Genomic DNA, 14694 nt, shown 5'->3' on the forward strand with positions numbered 1-14694 from the left:
AAAGTGTTGTCAATTAAATGATCCCCAGAAGACTCGAAAACAAGCTGGGTGTCATCAGCATAGTTGGTGAAAAACACACCTAAGTTATCCAAAATAGAACACAATGATCTTATGTAAAGATTGAACAAAATGGGGGAGAGGCAGGCCCTCTGGGGAACACCACACCAGATACGGACTGAAGGTGAAGCACAAGCTCCCCACTGAATTTTATATTCATGCCCAGATAAGGAGTGGAACCAACCAACCACTCCATCTGAACATAAACCCAGTTGACTTAGGCAGTACAGCAGATGTTGGTGGTCCACCAAGTCGAACGCTGTGGATAGGTCCAAAAGGAGCAATAGACCTACTTTACCCCTTTCCATCAAACCCAGCATATGTGATTGCAGATCTATCAAGGCTGTCTCGGTACTATACCGAGACCGAAAGCCTGATTGTCTATCATGTAGAATGTTCTGTTTTTCCACAAATGATTGAAACTGCACACAAGCCAGTTTGTCAAGGATCTTAAGGAGAAACTGGCAGTTCGTTATATGTCTAAGGTTGCCAGGGTCCCTAGGATCTAAGTCATTTTTTTTCACAGAGTTGAAACCACCACAGAATTAAGTGGCCTAGGGAGCATGCCATCTATAAAGGAGGCATTGACAAATCTGGTCAGGAAAGGGGCAAAAAGATCTCTATGTTCTAGAATCAGCTTTGGAGGAAGGATATTTTCAGAACATGAAGGGGGTGCATAGAGGACAGTAGTTTCTGCATATCTGGAATAGTTATTTCAATGAAAGCGAAAGAAACGGCTCTCTGCAGCATGTTCCATGCCATTTTTCTCTCTTGAGGTGACAGGATCAGGCAAGGCCTCCTTAATTTTTTCTCTAGCCTTGGTTATTTTAGCATCAAAGCCTCGTTGAACTAGATTAGCAATGTATCTCACTTGGATAGATCTGTGAAGAACAGCCATGAGTCACATCCCTATAGAATTGTGGAGATTAGCAATGCGTCACATTTAGATAGAATTGTGAAGGGTAGCCATGCTCACATTTACATAGAATCGTGAAGATAAGCTATGCGGCACAGTTAGATGGATTCGAGAAGAATAGCCATGCGTCGCATTTAGATAGATTTGTGAAGAATAGGCATGCGTCTCATTTACATATAACTGTGCAGATTAGCTATGCGTCACATTTAGATAGATTGCGGTAGAATAGCCATGCACGACATCTAGATAGAATTGTGAAGATTAGCCAAGATGGTCTCTGATCAAAGGCATGCTGCCCTTATCTGCCTGGGAATTGATGCCATGAACTCCTTTCACAGGGGGGTTGGGGCAGTTATCAAGTATGCTTGGGTTGGACTTTCTCTTTTGTCTCTTGCAGATATGCACTGCCCTCTCCAATCAGATGAGCTCCCTAGCACTCTTAGCTCTTGGAAGGGACAATGATACAATACAATTCAGCAATTGAAACCATAAACAATGGCAGGAATATCCATCCACCCGCAATAAACAATTACCCGCAACACGTAAAATGGGCCCACTGGCACTTATAACCGAGCTTCAGCAATGGACTGACTCTGATCCACCTCAGGGGAATAGGCTCTGAAACAGGTGAGGAATCTTGCAAGCCAAGCTCCTGCAAGTGACATCGAGGTGCTGCTGCCTGTCATCAATACTCTAAACGCACACCAGATCAGGAACACTCTATACCCTGCTGCATATAACACTTCCAGTTCAGACACACCACTTACATCACGGCCTGATCAGTTGATTGACCTTTGCGTTGAGGATCAGTCTTTATACCTGGGATGTTCTCGAATGTCAGACAGAATCGAATTGAAGTGAATGCGCACTGAGAAGGTGTCATCCTATAAGTAATCTGCAGACCCAACAAGACACAGGGATGACCATAGTGGCTGTTGCTGGTCCCTCTGTCCACTAAACACCAGTCATAGAACCTAGCTAGTACTCATAAGTCTGATACAACTGAACTGGATGTAACTGCACAAAGAGAAGGTATCTTCCAATAAACAATGGCAGACTCAACAAGACACAGGGACGACCATATATCTCCAATTCGCTTAATCCAATAAAAATTATGACTAGGGTAACTCAACACTGATGACACTGCCAAGCAGGGAATGACAACCTCAAGCCTAGTAATCAGAACAAACTCTGCGCTATACAGAGACATTTCTCTCAGAGAACCAATGCTCCGTACCTTTAAAACAGATATGGTCAGCTCAGCGGGCACTGGAAGGTAATCTGAAATAGAGGTCTCCCACCAATCCGCACAGACACTCACACATACCAATATGCTCACTCTCTCCTCTACACCAACACACAATAGAATTCAGCTATACTCCTCGATCAATTTTGTCCTAGCTGCACACATACCTAGAGAACTTCATGAACACCTCAACAGTCTTTAGAATGCAGCTATACCCCACAGAAGAATTGGCCTAGCTGCACACATAATCTCATACATAAACTCCACCACTGCCAGAATGCAAACTCTGAGGTCAATGGCCTTGCTGCACATATTCTACTGACCTCACCCAACCACTGCATCACACCTAGCATTAGAATACTGCTACACACCACGCACTGGCTGCACACTTGCTGAGTGCCATCAAGCACTATTTACCACTCTACTATCTCTCAGTTCCGATAATGCACTTGCAACAGTAGCACAGTTCCTTTTGGTCATGAATGGACGTATCTGCGTGAGCAATTTTATATAATATGCCAAAATTGAAACAAGATTATTGACCTGAGTTCTCATATTCATGTTTTGGTAAAAAAAATACCCCAAATGTTTTTACCTTCAGTTGAGTGGCTAATTTACAGCCCGAAATAACCAAGTGTTGATATTCAGAGCCAAGTTTACGTAGCCTGCTTGCTGTTCCAGCGATCATGCGCTCACTCTTTTCGACATTCAGGGCTAGACCATTCTTCACCATCCAGGATTGAATCAAATAATAAGGTCTGTTTATTGTTTCAAGATCTGTTTAGCACTGCCCCATCACCCAAACCCACTAGAAGTGGCCATTTGTCAAGGAAATAGTCCCTGGCTATGCTTTTGTCACCCTAAGCCAATCACATTATTCATGCCCTGCGACAAATATGCCCAAGGTATGGACTTCAGCAATGCCCATGGCACACCTAAGCTATCTACTATGGCCAGAGGGCATGGGCTTTCACTGTGCCCAGTGGCTACTTTAACGTGGGTATTTTCTTTGTTGATGCCACAGTCACCACTGAAGCCATGTGATGTGCCTACTGGCCATTGCCTGTGTCCATACTTGGAGGCCAATTTTCCCAAGGGATTGACTTCAGCCTTGCCTTGGATATTCCCAAGTTACTTGTTCTGGCGTCTGGGCATGTTATATGGCTGTGCACAGTGGTCAATTTGCCGGGGACAATTCCCTGGCACCTGCATTGGCTACAACGGTTCTACGGGTTGCCACCATCCCAGCTTGGACCAGGCTGAGTAACAATGATCTCTGCTCCTCAATGATCCCCATTGAGGCCATTGGATATGACGGTAGGTCAGCTTGTCAGGGTCATGGCATTGGGACATGCCTTATGTACCTCCCATACATCTATTGCACGGCCTGTGGTCATGCCCACTGGGAAATAAGCATGGGCCTTTGATCATACGCCGAGCACCTTTGAGACACCCTATGGCCCCACTGAGAGTGACTTGCAACTATGCTCAGTTGACACCTTCCAAAGGGCATGTCCCCATGCGGCCAATGGTTCTGGCCTGAAACCAGGTCCAATACCAATTTTCCTAGGGATGGTCTATGGACATGATGGACATGCCCCCGCCACACCCAAGTCACCTGATGCAGACACTGTTCGAAGGCATTGGGCATGTCCAATGCCCATTGTGCCTTGGTTGAATCTTTTATCCATGCCTGCCACCCCAAGCCACACACTGTGGCTACTGAACATGGCTTGTGGCCATCAACAATGGCCATTTTTTGCTTGGAGCATGGCTTTTGGCTATGCCTGAGGTACACCCATCCGACAAAAATGGCCACTCACTGTAGCCACTGTGCATGCTCTTTGACCACACAGAGTGACCAATTTGCACGAGGCATTGCCTTTCACTGTGCTCTGGGAAGCCCCATTGGCCATAATGGTTATACGGGTTGCTACAGGGCAAGCAGACCTGGTCAGGCAAATGAAGTGGCCACTGCCCTGAATGTCCAACATCTCTGTGGGAATTAAAGGTCTCCCACATCAAAATTCTCCACTCAAATCAGAGTTTCGAATGAAAAGTCTATATCTGTTCTTAAAATAATATTATTTCCAAAAAGTTCTAACCTGATTACATTCCCAGATCATATGCTCTAATGTGCCCCTCCTCTGTGTACACCCCAAGCATACATCAGAGTTACACATGCTTTTCTCAGCCATACGAGCAGGTGTCCAAAACGCTCTCTTAAGTAGCTTGATTTGCCTAGCTCTATCTCCCCAGTTTAGTGTAGTGGTATTTTTATTACATTGGATTACTCCATTATCGTCATGTAATACACATAATATACAAACTACAATAACATCATAAAGTTATATTATAAACAGGAATGGGAATAAAACCAAATAAGATACCTAAAACACTAATATCAAACAGTTAAAATCAAAGGGGATGGCCACTAGATAGTTCTTCCCGGTGAAGCAATGCTTCTCTAACATACTCTAACAAATCAAAACTAAAGTTCTACTCATTACAATTTAATATTAAAACAATTCTTCTAAATTCTTCTAGTGTTGAAAGTCAAGAAGTGGGATTTCAGACACTTCTTCGGTAAGGTAATACATTTCTTGCCATATCTTCATCTACTCCCATTTCACAGTTATACAGCGGAGATGCAGACCCCCCCTTTCCAGTTTCTGCGGGCATTTAGTGGTATAATGTTAAGTATGCTTCATCAGTATGCTTCTCCTGCAATCATGTGATGTGATTTTGTCTATCCCCCACCCATCTCCAAGGGGGACTGCAATGAATTATACATCTTAAGCGAGGATAGGCTGCCCTTCCTTTTCCGATCCGCTTCCCTATCCTGAAGGAGGGCTTTCTGCATTAACTCCTGTATGCACTTTCTAAAATCAGGGAGGAGATGATCCTTCACTTGATAAAAACCCCACTTTGTTAAAAATCACATCCCTCATTATACCATGTACATTCATTTTTGGCTTCCGAGTTTAGTATATCAGATATGGCATTTTATATATTTGGATGTTTCAATCCTACGGCATGGGTCTTCAAGAAAAAAGTTCCCAACCTCAGGTTCGCCAAAGTAGATATATTTGGCAGCCTCAATGCTAAAAAAAAATTGAATATTTGGCATACTTGTTGGGAGGCCCATTAATTCTTCCAACATTTTATTCTTTAACACTTCTAGTTGTTGGCGATTGGCATAACCCCAAATCTAGCTCCTGTACAACAACATTGAACCTACTTTGGCTCTAGAAACATTTCTTAAGAATACAGGCACCACATTTGTATTAGACCCTTGAAAGTCTCTGTAGGTTTCTCGGAAATGGTTTTAATATGCGTTGTCCATTTTCCATTCTTATCGAATGTTAGATCCAGATAACAAAACAAGCTCACCACATCGATACATCAATTTCTTTACCCTTTTAATAATATGCATAATCCTTTTTTGTCCCTTCCCAAAGACCATCATTTTCGTTTTTGCATGTTTAATTTTAACCCATTGAAATGGAAATAGCTTTCTGGATATACAAGTCTCTTCTGAGGTCCCCAGGTGCCCCAGCCAGTAGAGCTGTCTTGTCCACAAATAGGAGTGATCCATAGGTCGCTTTATGTAAAATGGAGGTAGAGGGCGATTCTGAGGCCACTCCTTTCTGGGTTAAAATCTGATAGAAATAAAATAAATAGCAGTGGGGACAATGAACATCCTTGTTTTACACCTTTGTTTGTTAATAAATGTGAAGTAAAGCCCCCCCGTTGAGGAGCAGCGCACTGCTGCAGAGGTGACATCCGTAAGGGCTTTATCCTCTGAAGAAAAATGTAGTGTTGAATTTATTAACGAGTGGCGAACAGACCTTGTTGTACAAGGTTTTCAATCTAGAATTGTGTTTGACCTGGTATTGAGGGAATCAGCATCGTTCAGACATTCAGATCTTGCTATCTCTACTTATAATATCAGGTTTGCCCAACATGAATCCATTAGTATTTTGTGTCAGCGCATTACTGGTCCCCAGGTTGGACGAGGTGGTGGGGTTGTCAATGTCGACAGCACGCTCGGTCAACTCTTTCCTCAGTGAACGACAATGCAGGGTAAGCAGTGTTGTGGATGAGGCAAAACCCACTGAGCTTATGCAAGGAGTACCTCAGGGGGCCTCTTTGTCTCCGATATTCTATAACATCTTTACCGTTCCCTTTCTCAATTTTCTGGAAAACAACTACATTGAGTTCACAAATTATGCTGACGACACATAATGTGTCATCCTTCTATCTGGCAATTTTGTGCAGGATGAGACTATTATCAATAGGATATATGGTTTGATCCAAAGTTGGATGTGCAATAATGGTCTCGTACTTAGAACCAGCAAAACTGAGTTGATGCTAGTGGGCATTGAAGCTAAAACTCGTAAGACGGAGTTGTAATACGCCCATCTTCAAATTGATGGATGTGTGATCAAAACAAAAAACAAAGTTAAGACCCTTGGGGTCTACTTCGACCATAATCTTGATATGAAGGCACAAGTCAGCAGCCTGGTCTCCTCAGCCTCATATTACATCAAGCTAATTACACATGCACGCCCATTCATCTCCAAAGAGAACCGAGAAATACTCGCTAGGACTATGATGGGCTCCAAAATCGATTACTGTTGTAGCCTATTAGCAGGTCTGCCGAAAGCCCATGTCAACCGGCTTCAAGTTGTGCAAAACAACTCTGTCAGAGTTATTATGGATCTTAATAAGAGGGACCATATCTCTGAGGCCAGGAGAAGTCTTCATTGGCTTCCTATAAAAGATAGAATTGCCTTCCGACTTATGTTGATCACCCACAAATGCTTGAGAAGTACAGCTCCAGTTTATTTGAAGGAAGAGCTGGTACTAAAATCTAACGTACATAATCTCAGATCTAATAACTCCATCCAACTAAAAATGTCAGCCTGTAGGTTGTCGCAGGTAAAGAAAGGAGCATTTTTCGCTGCAGCCCCGTCTGTCTGGAATGCAATCCCCTTAAGTCTTAGAGAGGAAACTGCAACACCTGTCTTTAGAAAGAAACTAAAGACTTTCCTGTTTAGTTAGGTTGCTCTTTCATGACTTTGTACTGATCCTCCTGCTATAGCGGGTCTTGTCTGGTCTCTTATTACCGAGGTAGATGTATTTTAATCTTTGTTTGTCTTTGTCTGTCTGTCTGGCGCCCTTAAGCCCCCGGGTCAGTTGTGCGCGATATAAATTAAGAAAGTAAAGCAAAGCGCCTTGCAGAAATCTTGATTGGGGGAGCGGCCCTTGAATGGTTTCGATCATTTCTGGATGACTGGACATGTGTGCTTTCCATTCCTCCTTTTCTGTCTGTACCCTCTGCCTGGACGTATGGTGTACTACAGGGATCAGCTATTTCCCCTTTGTTATTTAACATCTATGTTCTCCCATTGTTATTTCCCCTTTGTTATTTAACATCCATGTTCTCCCATCTGCGAAACTGATTCATTTCCATGGGTGCCGATTCTACGCTTACGCTGATGATACCCAGCTCATTGTAAGAGTAGATTGGGAGCATGGTGTGATGGCAGCTCGACTTAAAAACTGTCTTGCAACCATTGGCAGCTCGATGAATGCAAATTGGTTAAAATTAAACGCCAAAATAAATTAAGTTATGGTTTTTGGCCGTTCTCCAGCTGCCCAGGCCCTCTGGACCACTGATTTCTGGCACTTATCAATGGGCTCTCTTCCCACCCCCGGTGAGGTACTGAAAAACCGGGGGGTCAAATTTGCTGCATCTCATTCTGCCTCTTTTGAAGTTAAAACAAAAACATAATGTCATCGGCCAAATTGCTACTCACTTATATATCAGTAAATACAGTTCCACATTGAATTAGAAACATATTTATTTAAATAGTGCTAAAGTAAGTTAAAAGTGTCTGCAGACAGACACCAGTCCCAAAAATAATTGACAGGATCACCAGTGCTAAAGATTCAATATTCCTAGCAAAGTCCATACTCTTTCATTCTCATGTATACCATGAACCAGTCTCACAGCTGGTCCACACACATCACCCAAATGGAGTGGCCCATGGTGTCACAGAAAAGGTGCACTCACAGGTTCACCCAACATCCATCTCGTAATTCTTTAACAAAAAATTAGATACATAAATATACAAATATTTGATCATAAGCCAGACTAATTTACTGGCAGAATATGATTTAAAACAACATTTTTGATAAAGTGCAACCTATTGCATCAAGGATTCAAATGAAGCCATTTTGACAGAGTGAAGCTATCACCTCCTGGCTGCCAGTTAATGCTGATTCTTCATTTGATGTAACCTGATTGTCGAAGGGGCTTTTTGAGTTTCGGCTGTACTGGCTCGACCTGTTCTGATGAGCCCAGCCTTCTTCAGGGCCTAAGTTTTCACTTGTGTGGTAGATAAACTGCCTGCACTGAAAAGATTTGAGGGGGGGGTCATATCCCAGGGGCAAACCTCATAGTGTCTGTAACAAAACCAGATATTGTCGGTGTGCTGGAAATGGACTCGAAGCCTCCTCTCCGAAAACTCTTTTAATGTCCCAGCATGCGTAATGTGGCAGAGTAGATGTTCCTCTATTCTAGACGGTCCATGTTGCTATCAGGACTCCCATTGTTCAGAGCCTATGCAGGACGCATGTCTCGGCTTTACTTTGCTTCTTTCATATTGGCAGAATGGATCCCCGGAGGTTCCAAGGAGACCTGCTTTGTTCAATGTGGGGAGCCTCTAGCTGAAGCGAGTACTGCCACTTTCGCTGCACTCAGCGTCTTTTCAGGTTAAGGTGAGATGTAGTTCAGGACACGTAAAACTTAGGCCACTGAGGAAAATGTGCCTGTTCATCCCCACAGAATTATGGAGTCTGGTTGGCTCAGCATCCATTTCAGGGACCTTGGACTACCGCAAAGCTACGCTGTCAGGTCACCCTAAATTTGTCATACAGCGGTTGCAGGTGGTGCAAAACTCGTCTGCTCATCTGGCCGTTGGTCTCCCGAAGTTTGCACATGATAACCCGGTACTGTGGAGCCTCCAATGGTTGCCAGTGGTGGCGAGAATAAAATGTAAGACTTTGTGTCTCGTTCATCGGGCCTACTATCCCTCTGCAGCACTCTATCTCTGTGGGAAACTTGTCAATTATCCCCCTTCACGGAACCTGAGCTCTACAAACCAGTTAATGCTGTGTGTCCCTCGTTTTTCCAGAGTCACGGTTGGGGACGAGCTTTCTTGGTCGCTGCTCCCACCCTGTGGAACCTTCTTCCTTTGACCTTGCATGCCATTGCTGATCATCTGGCCTTTCGGAAAAGCACTTAAAATTGATCATTTTTAGTTAAGTTGGCTTTCTTTTCTCTGGGTTGTATCTTTCTTGGTCCTCTTGACTTCTTGAAATGTACAGCGCCATGATACCCTCTGGTCACTGTCACGCTTTCAGAAGTTCTGATAACATAACATTGAACAGCCACCTGACCCAGTAACCCCAACTGAATCCGATCTACTTTGGGTTGGTTGGTTATGGAGACCACCGGACAGGATTGGCCCAGTATTTACACCAATGGGGGCCTGTTTAACATTCTTGGGGGAGGGCGAGCCGTCAGTTCACATTCCATTACCGATACCTCATTTGAAGAAGGATTGATAAGCGAAGGCCCCCTGGGCGGCGCTACTATTGTGTGATCTTTACTGACTTTTTTTGTTTGAACAATGACTCTTGATTTGTTAAGTTGCGAAAGAACTTCCTTGAAGAGATGTTAAGTGTTTTTTTTGTCTTTACATTTTTTTTCTTGGTACCTACTTCAGGCGAAACATTCTTTCTCTTCTGTGTTGCCTTCCTCCGCCCTGTTGCGATGCGACTACCTGCTCATTAGCAGGATTATTCATCACAGGGGGGGGTTGTGTTGTAGGTCTGCAGAATTTCCCACACTCTGTAAAGATAACTCGCTTGACAGAGTACTGAGGCAGCGAGGTGACAGACTGTCTCTGCTGGGACGAGTCTGAAGCGTTCTGAAGCAGATCAGCTTGGCGAGCTGACTGGACTGTCTCTTCCGGGACGAGTCTGAAGCGTTCTGAAGCAGATCAGCGCGGTGAGCTGACTGGACTGTCTCTGCCGGGACGAGTCTGAAGCGTTCTGAAGCAGATCAGCGCGGTGAGCTGACTGGACTGTCTCTGCCGGGACGAGTCTGAAGCGTTCTGAAGCAGATCAGCGCGGTGAGCTGACTGGACTGTCTCTGCCGGTACGAGTCTGAAGCGTTCTGAAGCAGATCAGCGCGGTGAGCTGACTGGACTGTCTCTGCCGGGACGAGTCTGAAGCGTTCTGAAGCAGATCAGCGCGGTGAGCTGACTGGACTGTCTCTGCCGGGACGAGTCTGAAGCCTTCTAAAGCAGATCAGCGCGGTGAGCTGACTGGACCTTCTCTGCAGGGATGAGTCTGAAGTATTCTGAAGCAGATCAGTGCAGCAAGCTGACTGGACCTTCTCTGCAGGGACAAGTCTGAAGCGTTCTGAAGCAGATCAGCTTGGCGAGCTGACTGGACTGTCTCTGCCGGGACGAGTCTGAAGCGTTCTGAAGCAGATCAGCTTGGCGAGCTGACTGGACTGTCTCTGCCGGGACGAGTCTGAAGCGTTCTGAAGCAGATCAGCTTGGCGAGCTGACTGGACCTTCTCTGCAGGGACAAGTCTGAAGCGTTCTGAAGCAGATCAATGGCTTGCGATAAATCCAACTCACCCGTTGAATCCAACTCACCCGTTGACTGATCAAAGTTAAAGTAAGCCCTCAGCTCTTCTTCCCTTGCTGCATTCGTTTTGAATTACATTTAAGATCACTGTATGCGTCCTGACCTCAGACTTGATACTTTCATATAAGGTCGCAAAGGATGACAGAACATAATTTAAAGCCACCAGGGCTTTTTGCACAATTATTTATTTATTTATTTATTTATTTATTTATTGCATTTGATCACACGGCCAAACCCTCTGGTATCACAGTGTAGGTTACATACATCTTAGTTTTCATGTGCAAATACAGGCGTGTATATACATTTATAGATAAGATAAGCAGTTGCAATTTTCTTGTGAGTTATTAAAATGGTTACATGCATGATAGTACTTACGTTTGAGTTAGAGTTAGTTAGTATTTGTTGAGCAACCAAGTTGTTAATTATTTCTTGAACTTCGGGAGGGATGTTTCATTACACAGGTGGGGCGGGAGCCTGTTCCAGATGCGGGGAGCTGCTATCAGGAGGCTGGCGTTACCTGCTCTAGTAGTGGTGAAGCATGGGATGTAGAGGTGTCTAATGGCATTAGATATGAGTGATCTACAATCACTATGCTACGGTTGAGGTAGATGGGGGCGGTGTCAGATATGCATTTATGGGTGATGGTCATTATCGTCAGAGGCCAACTGTCTAGGGGGAATGAGAAGATCTGGACTACCTCGGGTGGGGAGTAGAAACATACGAAGACATTGCTAAGTCACTGTCATCACTATCAACATAGGAAAAGATGGGCAAGGTTTCCGGAAGGGACTCCAGGCCAGCCACTTCTGCCTGATCAAAAGAAACCACTGTTCTCAGCATTTCACTGTTTCAGCATTAGACATGGAGTGGGGCAGTTGTTCCTTTGCACTGAAGTCACTGACAAGTCTCAAACCTTCCATCTCATTCCCTTTAGGGGCAGGGGGCGGCATAATTGCCAAAACATCTATTTGCAAAAATTCTGGACGCCTTTGACACGCCTACCTCCCTTCCCCTTCCCCTTTGCCTGAAGACGGGAAGGGGGAGTTTGCGCACCATTTCCATCATTTGGCCATAAATGCTCATGTCTGATGGTTTAGAAAGGCTTCTCAACGCACACATAACGCCATGACACTATGCTTGAACAGGTACTCACTAACGTAAGTGCCATGCCGGCAGTGGCTCAAAAACGGTTGATTTTGTCAAAAACGTTTAAAGCAAACTCGCTGCAACTGGTCCCAATTCGTGTTCCCACCTGGTTAATCTGAAGGAAATAATAAACAGCGGTTCACAGACTGTTGCCGGCAGTCCTTTCGCTGTTGTGTTGAGTTATCTTCACTGTCCCCCCACTCCTCAAAGCTCCCAAACTGCTCCATAACTGCTGTGCTTATCCGTGCTTCGCTGGTGCTTGCCTGCGGCAGGGATTGTGTTTCTGAAGCCCCTCCCCAGCAGTAAAAATGAAGGAAACACCACACTACACCAGTCAAGTGCACCGTAAGCAGCTGCCACTCTCTGCTCAGCTCCACAACTGATGTGCTTGTCTCTGCTTGGCTATCAGAGAATTGGAAGGTGTGGGACGGGGCTACTTGCCCATTTTTTGGTTTGTTAGGGCTTCCTCACTGACCTCCATTGTCAGCCTCGCATTGTACTTGGGCTTAATCTCCCTATTGTCATCTTACTCACCCTGGGCTACCCTCATGATACCAAAGAGTGGAGGGCCTTCAAGTGATTTACCCCCCAGAGAAATCAGGAGGGTGTTGTTAGATGTTTCCGGCACCCGTGACCTATGGGATATTTCCAAAACAGACAACATTTTCTCTAACATTCCTAGAGTAATATCATAGGAAGAGAAAAGGGTTGGGTTCTAGATAACGAACACTCCTGTGCTGATCTCTGTGAGTAGTCTGCTTGGATTCTATCTGGTTCTGCAAGGTCACAGGCTGGAAGAGAAAAACCCAATACCTCTTGAGAAGGAAGTTTGGCAAAATGTCCTGGTTACCTTGCAAGGCGAGTAATATGACCCTTTAAAATGAAAGGGTCTCACGCGTTTTAGCTGTGGTTGTTACCTGTGTGTTTTCATTTGCATTGGAACATAGTTTAGAGACATTGGGCCTCATTACGAGTGTTGTGGTAAGGCAACAACGGTGCCGGTAGTGCTACCGGCCCGTTGTTACCTCGCCGCAACATTACGAGTTTGCTCGCGGTTGCAGCTCTGCACACCTGGTCAGAGCAGACGTCCAGAGCGGCACCCGTGAGCAGGCCAAGAAGGTAGCAGCGGTACCGTTACTAACGGTACCGCTGCTACCATCCTCCCCATTCCCATTGCGCCCTATGGGGGCCCAAATGGGAATGGGGACGTACCGGGTCCGGGTCCTGAAAAATGGGAATTACCAGGCCCGCAAAGTTCGGAATGGCCCGGTAATTCCCATTTTTCAAGACCCGAACATGAGTTTGGGGGTAGCCATGCCGGTAAGAAGTTCTTAGGGCTGAACATGAAGATATTCTGTGTGGTTTGCAATTAGCAGATGTTAGAAGAGATGTGGACATACATACTTTTTTACAGGATCCTAAGAATGGCCGTGTAATCAGAAGGCTGCTCATAACAATAGTAGAGGAATTAGTACAAATACCTGGCAGGATTGTCATCTAGTATGCAAAAAGTCTGTTAGGCTGTTGCCTAAGAAGGGTTTTGCTCTGTCTGGTCATTTTGGATGACAATTCTGCCATCTGCCTTTGCAAACCACACGGAATCTGGTCCCATGAACCTTACCCATCTGCCTTGATAAAGACCCTCCGGGGTTGAAAAGCGTGTCGGCTGACCTCCTCTTTGTAGACAATAGTGTCTAAACTATGTTCCAATGCAAATACAAATACACATGTAACAACCACAGCTAAAACGCGTGAGACCCTTTCATTTTAAAGGGTCACATTACTCGCCTTACAAGGTAACCAAGACATTTTGCCTAATATCATGGAAATTTGCTCTTTGGACATCCGATTTATTATGTTGGACACTAGGTTTTTATTTCCACCAGAATGGCCTCTAAGGATGACAAATGATTGACAATAGTCGGAGCCCCGTTGAGTGATGATCTGGGCGTATCTTCTGGATAGAGGGAGCCAAAAACAACTCACACACAGAGTAGAGGATTTCCCGGTATTCTGGCAACTCAGGATCTACTATTGTCACCATTTCATTTCCAGATGCCAGAGTATTTTCCTTTATGCCATCCTTCATCAGGCTTAATTTGTACTTGTATAACAGGTCCGTTATCACTCCTGGTATTACAGCGATAGATGCAAAGCCAGTGGGCTGGGACCCTTCGTTAATACTCTCTCCTAGAGGAAATCCCTGTCTTTCCTCCAGATCTACTTCCTCACTTACCATTTCCAAATCCAGAGCCTCATCTATTATTGGGGTGAATGGTGAAGTAGCTCTCTGCTCCATGGTAAGAAAGAGACAGTTGACGTTGTTCTTATAGGAGGATGGGGCGGTGTAGTCACGATCCCGAAACAACGTTTGTCATACAATCTATCAATAGAACACTCAAATAATGATCTGTCGGATGTTTCAGACGATTCGGTATGCTTTTGGGCAGACACCCCCTTTGAATCTGAGGCAACTGGCCAGGAGAGAGTATCACAGCAGTTGGGGGCACCTGGCTGGTAAGACGTTGCTAGTATCATAGTATTGCCTCTCTTGCCCCCTTGGTTGGGGTACCATTAGGATATTCATCTTGTACCA

General features: G+C 44.9%; 1 protein-coding gene across 3 annotated transcripts in view; it reads right to left on the reverse strand.

The window, feature by feature from the left end:
- Positions 1-14694, reverse strand: part of LOC138515788 (UDP-glucuronosyltransferase 2A1-like) — a 428107-nt gene that overhangs the window by 363983 nt on the left and 49430 nt on the right. The window lies entirely within an intron of this gene.

This window comes from Ambystoma mexicanum, chromosome 6q (genome assembly GCF_040938575.1).
Source record: "Ambystoma mexicanum isolate Mex_15411 chromosome 6q, UKY_AmexF1_1, whole genome shotgun sequence".
Taxonomy (NCBI): domain Eukaryota; kingdom Metazoa; phylum Chordata; class Amphibia; order Caudata; family Ambystomatidae; genus Ambystoma; species Ambystoma mexicanum.